Here is a 10587-nt window from a genome sequence, read left to right as displayed (position 1 = left end):
TTTAATAAGGTTGATCACAAATTTTGATTCACATGTGAAAAAACTATTCATTTTTTATTTTTTCCCAATATGTGGATGGCAAAAAGAATCCCCGGCAGCTCATGCAATTGAGGCATGGTTAATTGCCTGTCACCTTTTTCCTATGTAAGTTTCTGTACAGTTTTCCCTGGTCCTCTATCAGTGCTGACCAAATGGTCCCTCACATTTTTTTTTTTTTTTTTTTTATTTGTTATTTTTACATATTGTACATCAAGCAAAATTCAACATTCAAAAGGCGATGCAGCGTTACAAACAGAGATGTTGTGGGTTGGGTTTGCCTTTTCTTTTAAGGCGTTCATAGTCCAATAGATAGTTCAACCATCTGATAAAGTCTGTAGGTGGAAGGCACATTAGGCTCTTGCTGCATAATGCTTGAGTGTGTGGGTTGGTCATGACAAAAATAACAATCAACAAGTAAAAACAAACAAAAACTAACATAACAACAAAAATATAACTTAAGAAAGTTTCCTGCTGATCCCTCGTCAATATTGATAAAGAAGAGAGAAACATATCGCTCACCTGAGGAAAAAGTCATGGGCCGTCCTGGCGGTCCGGCACTCCCCGATCTCTAGCGTGATTGTCAGTTCCCGGCAAGATTATCCGGTAGCTGATAGTAAGGTATGTATAGCGTGTTTGTGGTTTAAGGGAAAAAATAATGAAATGTCTCAAAGATACTCTTGCCATAAGAAACTGGCGTCTAAGATGGTCTGTGTTTTGTTACGGCACATGTAGCCATATTTTTCTAGGGAGAACTGTTCCTCAACTTCCTCGGTCCACATAGGTTTGTTTAGTGTGATGGGTTTTTTCCAATGTTTAGCTATCAGTTTTCTAGCACTGTTAAGGCCTATTTGTAGGACAAGCGTCTTTAGGCGACATGGTATCTTTGGTAAATCATTCAACAGGGCTATTCTCGGTGTTAATTGAAAGTTGGCTGTGAAGCATTGTTTATAGTAGGTTTCAACTGCATCCCATAGAGGACGTATTTTAGGGCAGTGCCACCACATATGTACGACACTGCCAAGGGCTCCACAGCCTCTCCAGCATAAGCCTGAGGTGCCGGGGTATATATTGGCTATCCTCGATGGAGTTAGGTACCATCTAAGGAGTAGTTTAAAGTTTAATTCTAGTATCGATGTAGAAGAGGAGGACCTTTTAACTGATCGAAATATTTTATTCCAGTCTTCTATGTCTAGGTCTATTGCAAGATCCGTGTTCCACTTGGCAGTGAATGATGGTAATGTGTCTGAAGTGGTACTTATGAGGATCCTACGTGATAAGGAGAGTGTCCCTCTTGGGATTATCCCAGTGAGGCAGAGATGTTCAAAGGCTGTGGGTCTCCTTAGGAGATCTATTTTGTAAGGCGATGTGTGTATATAATGGTGTAATTGGGCATATTTTAGCCATTTGGAAAATCTCCCTTCAGCTACATCCGTTAGTTTATCTCTTTCTAATAATTTCCCTGCTTCCGTAAATTTGAATAGGGGGATGGTGTAGTCCCACTCAATTAGTCTTTGGAATCCCTTGTCTAGGCCCCCTATCATTTCTGCATTTAGGACAACTGGGAATAGGGGTGATCTGTATGTGGATATGTGGTGTTTAGTGGCTATTATATGATCCCAGCATCTGAAAAGCTGTTTATGAATTTCAAGGTGAGTGCATTGGGGGGGTCTAAGGTCTTTGGATACCCAGCAGAGAGCGTGTACTTGGGGGGCTTTTAGAATATGTGAGTCTATTGTAACCCATGCTTTGTGTTCATGCGTTTTGTGCCAGTCCAGGATCCTTTGTAATGTAACTGCTTGGTAATATTCCTCAATCTTAGGTAGGCCTAGCCCGCCATTTAGGTTGGACCTGTACATCGTGTTTTTATTGATTCTTGGTTTGCACTTATTCCATACAAATGTGTTAAGGGTTTTCTGGACCTTATTTAGGTATGAAAGCGGTAGGTGTAGCGGGAGGGTTTGTAACATATAGAGGATCCTGGGCAATGTTGTCATTTTTATGGCTTGAATCCTACCCCACCAGGAAATTGGTTTGTTCGTCCATGATTTAAGGTCCCGCTGCGTATTAAGTAAGAGTGTGTTATAATTTTTGTCAAATAGGGTTGTCTGGTTCGGTGAGAGGTGGATCCCTAAATATTTGATTGTGTCTGTTTTAAGTCGTAGTGGGCAGATCGAAGATAGGGCTTTAAATTTGGTGTCAGGCAAATTAATGTTTAGGATCTCAGATTTCTGTTTATTGACCAGAAAGCTGGTGTATGTTCCAAACTCGTCTAACTCAGACATGATTGCTGGTATGGACGAGGATGGGGATGAGACTGTGAATAACACGTCATCCGCGTATAATGCTATTTTGTAATTTTGTTGGTCAATCTCTATTCCTTTAATGTGTTGGTTCATACGTACTCGCGATGCAAACACTTCCATCATTAAGATGAAGAGGATCGGGGATAGCGGGCATCCCTGACGTGTGCCATTCTGAATTGGGAAGGGATCTGATAGAATTTTGTTAACTTTTACTTTAGCATTTGGGTGGGAGTATAGGCTGAATATTCTGTTTATGATTTTGGGGCCGAATCCTAAGTTTTTTAAGAGTAATTTTAAAAATTGCCAATTAGTTCGGTCGAATGCTTTTTCAGCGTCTATAGCTATAAGTACTGATTCGATGTTTTGATATTTGGAGAATTCTATTAGTGTTAGGGCTCTAAGGGTATTATCTCTAGCCTCTCGGTCAGGCACGAAGCCTACTTGGTCAGTGTGAATAATGTCGGTGAGAACTGAGTTTAGGCGGTTTGCTATAATTTTCCCTAAAATCTTTATATCGACGTTTAAAAGTGAAATTGGTCTGTAGTTGGCTGGGTCATCGCTTGATTTGTCTGGCTTTAAAATTACTGTGATGTGTGCTGCTAAAGAGTCTTTTGTAAGGTTGGTTCTTTCGTCAAGGGCCGTAAAGTGCTTTAACAAATGTGGAGCTATGATCTCTCTGTAAGTCTTATAGTATAGATTGGTTAAGCCGTCTGGTCCTGGCCTTTTCCCTGTGGGGAGGTCTTTGATAACGTTCAGGATTTCTGTCAAAGTAATGGGCTTTTCTAGATCTAATGTTTGTGTTTGTGTTAATTTGGTAAGGTTGGCCGATTGGATATAATTTATCATCTGTTGTGTATGCTTTGGGGTGGTATTGGTCTCAAGATTATATAGCCGTCTGTAAAAATCCCTAAAGTGTGCAGCTATTTCTTTACTGTCCTGGATAGTTTCTCCTTGGGGGGTCTTAAGGCTATGAATGTGTGTCATGTAAGCTTTGTCCTTGAGTGAGTTGGCCAATAACCTGCCTGGCCGATTACCTTCATAAAGGTATTTCTTTCTGAGTCGTAAAGTTTTCCTCTGGGCTTCAGAGAAAAGTAGAGCATTAAGCTCTTTTCTAATGTTTGTTAGTTTGCTAAGAGTGTCTCTATCTTGTGGTCTCTGTTTATGTCTGAGTTCAAGCGTGTGTAGTTCTGTTGTCAGGGAATTTAGTTGAGTATCATACTGTTTTTTGAGGTATGCTCTGTGTTTGATACACTCGCCCCTAAATACTGTTTTATGAGCTTCCCACACAAAAAGAGGGCGGGTTTCTGGTATCGCGTTAGTGTTGAAGTAATCAGTTAAAGTCGTCCTTAATTTCTGTGTGGTTGGAGGGTGGTGAAGGAGATACGTGTCTAGCCTCCATATAAATGGGAGTGTAGGTGAGTCTGGCCAATTTAACTCTATTGTTATCAGAGAATGATCAGACCAGGTCGTTGGGATAATGTCTGAGTCATGCAGTAGGGAGAGGTGGGACTGATCTATGTAGAGATGGTCTATCCTAGAGTACATTGTCCACGGGTGAGAGTAGAAAGTGAAGTTCCGCTGTGACGGATGTTGCAATCTCCAAGTGTCGACCAGGCATAGATGCCTAATGCATTTAAAGATGGAGTGTGGGGGTCTTGGTGAGGTTTTGGTGTTATTTGATGTTGTGTCTATAGCAGGATTTAAGGTGGCGTTTAGGTCTCCTCCTAAGATAAGACAACCTCTGTTTACTTCTTGTACCATGGTTTTTAATTTGTTATAGAATTTAGTCCTATTTGTGCTGGGGGCATATATATTGACCAGAGTGACGGGTCTGTTGTATATAAGGCCTACCAGAATGAGTATTCTGCCCTCTGTGTCTTGTTTAGTGTGTAGCAATTTGAAAGGGAGAGAATGGTGTATAAGAATCCCTACTCCGTTCTTTTTCTTATCATTGGAATTAAGAAAGCAAAGAGGGAAGTTTCTGTTCTGAAATTTGGGTTCCTTGAGTCTGGGGAAGTGTGTTTCTTGTATGAATGCGATAGAGCTTTTTTGTTTGGTGAACCATTGTAGGGCGACTGACTTCTTCGTGGGAGAGTTCAGACCTTTAGCATTTTGGGAGGTTATCAGTATTGGTCTATGTGCCATATGTGTCTCTGGTGTATGAGTATTGTGCTAAAGTGTGGTGTTCTATTTCTCTTACCGCAGAGTCCTGACAAGGTATGTCTGGGGTATCCGTGCGTAGAGGAGTGCCGGAGTCGCCAACACCGCCATGTGATGACCTGTCGATTCCATATTCCCCCAGGGGAGCTGAAATAAAAGAAACCATCAATAAAATGAGCAACCTAAGAGGCCGTAAGAACACAAGCTTTTCCTGAAGTGGCAGATGAGCAGTAAGGGACGGTATGCAGGAAGAAAAGAAAGAAGTAAGGAGATGGTAAAGGGAGAAAAACAAACAAACCATTAACAAAACAAACAAGAACTGGTTCAAGATCAGGGATAACATCCCCGGTCTTAGTAATGAAAACATGGAGGACGGGTAGTAATACAGTATTACTACTAACGTTTCCCCTTGCTTATGCTTAGACAGTATATGAAGGGAGAATGTTTACTAAATGTTGGCGTGAAGAACACATCATCTTTATAGGTATCTAGGTAATAGTGCAATTCAGAGCTTAAACAGAGTTGTCCAATGACATCTGAATTTGTGTATATACAATTAGAGTTCTGTGGTTATTCTCAGTCTCTCAAGTTGGGACTGAAGTCGAGGTCTGAGGGGCGCTGGTTGTTGAGAGCGTTGTTTTTCTTTTCCTGCTGACTGTAGTCCATCTCTGGCGTTGAATCTTTGGTAGGGAGTTTGTTGTTATGTAGATATCTTCTGCTTGGTCCGGAGATTGTGGTATTTGTCTTGGTAAGGGGATATTTAATTGAGTGCAGAAAGAGTCCAGATCTTCTAGGTCTTTGTAGGTAGTTTCTTTGTTTTCCTTGATGACTCTTATGGAGAAGGGGAAACCCCACCGGTAGGGGATATTGTGATCCTGTAGATGTGATGTAAGAAATTTGACTTCTCTTCGTTTAGAGAGGGTTAGCGGGCTTAGGTCCGCAAATATTTGTATCTTGTCCCCATCTTTGCATATGGGTGCTTTCTTTCTGGCTGCGGCTAGTATTAGTTCTTTATCTTTGAAGTTGTGACAGCGCAAGATAACATCCCTTGGTGGGGTTTTGGGTGGGGGTTTAGGTTTTAAAGCTCTGTGCATTCTATCTATGGAGATGTTGGTGTCTTCTTTATTGTCTAGTAGGTGGCTAAAGAGGTCTTGAACATATTGTGAAAGCGTGTCAGTTGTTATGCTTTCTGGGATTCCCCTTATTCTTAAGTTTTGGCGTCTGCCACGATTGTCCAAATCTTCTATTTGCATCTGCATTTGTCGTATTTCGTTAGTTTGGTGTTGGATCTGTAGACTTTGCAAATTGATTGGTTCAGAGATCTCTTCAGCATGTCCTTCTAATTGTTGCACTCTGTTGCCTAAATCTCTAATGTCTTTTTTGACCTCAGATAAGCTGTCTCTTATAAGCTGGCTGACCTGGCTCATGAATATTGTAAAGTCCTCTTTTGTAGGGAGCGAACTCAGGTCTGCTTTTGTTAGAGGGAGGGTAGGTTCAGGTAGAATGGTATCAGCTTCTTCTTCTTGCATGTCACTATCTGATTGCATATTGTTGGAAGGCACTGAGCTGGCTGTGTCTACTGTTTTAAAGTAGGAATTAAGCTTGGAAACAGAGGTAGTGGTTGATTTTGTCGTTTTATCACCTTTAGTAGTGCGCTTAGACGTCATCTCTGTAGTATGTGTATTGTGATGTGGCTGTTGCTGTTAATCAAGTGATAAATGTGCTTTGTCAGCACCTCTTCATGCTTTAATGAGGTTGGAGGTTATGCAGCAGTTTCCCACGTGCAGTGTGTGGCAGAAAAAGGTAAATTTACAAGGAGGCAGCCGGTGTAAAGTTAGGCCTGTTAATTTAGACAGAGGCCTGATTATTGGTAATGTGCCACGTTATGCTTAGAAGCCTTATTATGTCCGTAAGAATGAGATAGGATTGTGTTTTACGCCTCGTAGCTTGTAATGTGGGACTTAGATGTCTGTGGTGGTTGAGTGCTTACCCCGGTCTGTTCAGTGAAGATGTTTCTTCAGCTCGTGAGCTGTTAGCTTATTAAGTGTAGTTTTCCGTTCCGGTGGGTTTACCGGGAGTCTTTGTCGGCAACCAGTACTGGTCAGTTTCCTTAATTATACCGAGGCAGGGTTCCGGTGGGGTGGCTGTTCTGTGAACCTGCTGTGTGGCGGTGATCGTGCTGCCGTTCTGTAAATATCAATGGCGCAGTTACTTAAAGATGGCGCCGGGTCTTTTCTATGAGCGCAGGGTTTGGACTTGTTTTCTTTCGGTCACAGCATCCCCCGTCTCTATGTTGTAACTAGTGTTGCTCCTCTAGGTCTTAGGTCTTTTCAGGTGGCTTTTAGGCTCTTCAGCTGGTTATTTCACCCTTCATGTATGCTTTGTGGGGAAAGGTTATACGGAGCTTCGTTATTCTGCAGCCATACTAGTTCACGGCTGGCTCTGCCTCCCGGTCCCTCACATTTTTAACCCTTCTGTCGGTAATTAAAGGAAGTTTTTTTAAAAGCTGGTATTACCTCATTACAGTCTCGTAATATGTGCCAGTGCTTATTGACTAAATGCTTAATATTCTGACTGAGAGGACTAAATTGTGTAGCAAACACCATTCGATCTGTCTCCTCCTTTTTCTTAAGTGTGGATTCCCCTACAGTAATTTCACTCATTTTCTGTTCTAACAGTTTTTTAGGGTATCCTCTCTTAATGAACTTGTGTTGCATCTCTTTAAACCTAAGGTTAACCCCATTCTCTTTACTCACTATTCTTTGTACCCTGAGTAATTGGCTTTTAGGCAATGAGTCAATAAGTTTCCTGGGATGGAAACTATTGTAGTGCAACAAATTGTTCCTTTCAGTGTCTTTAGTGAATAGATTGAATGTGAGCATATGTCCTTTTTTGTGTATCACTGTGTCCAGGAATGATTTAGATTCCACACTATAAGTTACTGAAAACTCCAGTCCCCTTACAGCAGAGTTTAACTCTCTAACAAAAGTGTTAAGGGATCCAATGTCGCCCCACTATATGCCAAAGATGTCATCAATGTAACGCCACCATACTGCTCCCATTTTCTTAAATGTCTCATTTTCATAGACAACTCTCTCCTCAAATTCACTCATGAACAAATTGGCATATGATGGTGCGACATTGGGCTCCATGGCTGTGCCCTGCACCTGGACATACCAAGTATCTTGAAAGAGAAAATAATTCCAGTACAGTACCAGCCTCAATAAGTTCTCAATAAAATCACATTTAGAGTTAGAATACCCCTTATTGATCCTAAGGGTTTTCACTATTATCCCTATTCCTGTGTCACAACTATTCCTGTCTCTTTAAGGAAGTACCTCCTCCTTTTCAACACTGCCTTTATCAGCTGTGTACATACAAGCAAACTTTTCTTGATTAATGCATGTCAGTTGCATTGCTACTGAAAACAAGCAGCAGTGTTTCTAAAGATCATCTATATCCTCAGGGGATTTCAACAGAGAGGATCTTCAAGTTGCCTGTCATCTATTCTGTTGTTTATCAGCAGGCTCATCTACTTTGTTTTGTTTTCTCTTCAGATTCCACTTTAATGTGCCTGTAGCCTTCAGTATAATGCTAAACCATAAATCTTACTGTGAATCTGTCTCCTGCTGTTTCCAGTCAACACTCTCAGGCACCACATTAATGTGTCTGCTACAGTCAATCTCTCCTGTGTCCCCATTCACAAATCCAATTGAACATTTTGAATCTCAACTCCTAAGGTATTGTTCTACCGCTGAACTCTATATAGTGACTATATTTCAATCTATATTTGGCTCAGTTTATTTTCCAGCAGCTGTGTTTTCTGTGTTTGCAATTACTTAATAACACCAGTAAGCCTCAAGATGCAGTTGAACTTAAAGGGACATTCCAATCAAAATATAAATGCACATAGATTTATTGCATCTTTCAGTAGAAACATGTTTTCAATATAAATGTATTGGCAAAAATGCTTCAATTAAGAGTTATCACTGTTTTAGTGTTCAACATTTTTCTCTGCATGTTAAGCATAGCTAGATATTGTCACTGCACTTTCAAGTCCATAGTATACAGAAGGAACTTCTCTAAGTTTAACTCCAGATTCTAGAAGTCTTCAGTGTCTTTTAAATAAGAGGACATCTTAATGACCTCTGGTTGCAGGATCTTAGCTAAGAAATTAGAGATGTTAGTATATACTATTGGTCTACCAGGTGGTCTTTCTGCATTCTTATGGATTTTGGGTACTGTGTAAAATATTGGGGTTCTTGGATTTTTGTTTGTCAAATAATCCATTAATTGTTGATTTATGTGTCCCTGTGCAAAACCTCTTTCCAGGACATTTTTTATCTCTTTTTTATTTCAATTTTTGGATTATATGACTAAACCTTATATGTGTCAATGTCATTGAGTTGTGTGTTTATCTCAGTTATGTAATGACTTATCCAGAACCTAAGAACCTATAGATATAGGAATTGAGATCTAATTTACCTTAACATCAGGTATATATACTGTATATTACAATTTGTTGCGTTTCGGTCAGAATCGAAATTCGGACAATTTGTCAAATTTGGAGCTTCGGTTCGATTCAAATTTCCAAATTACCCTAGCAACGAAACCAAACTAATCTGAATGCATTTGTAACAAATAAATCCAAATTAGTTCGGATTTATTCGTTACATTTGAATGGCCATGGACTAATCACAATTACACTAGTATTGTACAGTATATTAGGTTATATCACTCTGCTAGCTCTGTGCAAGGCACATTAAGTAGCTGGTACCTGTAAGGTTGGTACGTAGGTGGGATGTGCTATTTATTACACTAGTATTATGTACTGTATATTAGGTTATATCACTCTGCTAGCTCTGTGCAGGGCACATTATGTAGCTGGTACCATTGACTGGTACCATTGAGGTTGGTACTTATATGGGATATGCTATTTATTACACTAGTAATATGTACTGTATATTAGGTAATATACCTCTGCTAGCTCTGTGCATATTGTGTAGCTGGTACCTGTGAGGTTGGTACTTAGGTGGGATGTGATATTTATTACACTAGTATTATGTACTGTATATTAGGTTATATACCTCTGCTAGATCTGTGCATATTGTGTAGCTGGTACCTGTGAGGTTGGTACTTATGTTGATTCAGATGGGTTACAACTAATATACAGTACATAATACTAGTCTAATACACAGCACATCCCACCTAACACATACCGAACTTCCGAATTTACAAATAAAATCCGAACCAAATACATCCAAATTTATTTGAATCTGAATGAATCCGAAACAAATACATTCAAATGTATCCAAATTCGAATGGATCCAAAAACGAAATTAAAAAAAATCTGAATCGGTCCAAAACAAATTTTTCCGGCGCACAAGTCTAAGAAAATTATATATTTAATAATAAAAAGTACATATGCGTGCAAAAAAGCTTATAAAAACCCGATATTGCTTACAAGCAGCAGTTAGCCCTAAATACATTTTATAAGCTTAGTATTACATTTTTTTCCCCAACCCCCCTCTAGCCATGGGTGTTGTCATGTATAAATCTAGCTTTCACTGCATTCCAGTGCTGATGTGTTTGTACATTTGTAGAAACTCTTCTTCAGATACCTGCTATGAAACCTAGGTTCTAATATGGCAGCACCAACGGTTAGAGTGATATGCATGAAATCTATTCAGTGTTTAAAGTCCTTTTAAGCCCTGAATTAAAGATGACACTCAATTCAGTCAGCCTAATCAAATGTCTTAAAGTAGTCTGCTAAGGTGCAAGGCTACTAACATAGAAAACAAAATTATATAAAAAATACAAAGATAATGCTCGTGTTGAGCTGAAAATATCTGGTGAACCAACGACAAGAGGCATATGTATGTAACCACCAATCACCCGCTAGCTCCCAGTAATGCATTGCTGATCATTAGTTTTTTTTTTAAACAAATATACCAAGAGATGAAAGTAGATTTTATTAAAGAAGGAAATTAAAATGTTTTTTAAAAATCTGTGTTGTTTGAACAATGAAAGTTTAATCTTGATTTCACTGTCAAATTAATTTAACTAAAATAACATAAGGTATACT

Source organism: Bombina bombina, chromosome 7 (assembly GCF_027579735.1).
Source record: "Bombina bombina isolate aBomBom1 chromosome 7, aBomBom1.pri, whole genome shotgun sequence".
NCBI lineage: Eukaryota > Metazoa > Chordata > Amphibia > Anura > Bombinatoridae > Bombina > Bombina bombina.
The sequence above is the reverse complement of the archived record's forward strand: the minus strand, read 5'-3'. Positions refer to the sequence as shown.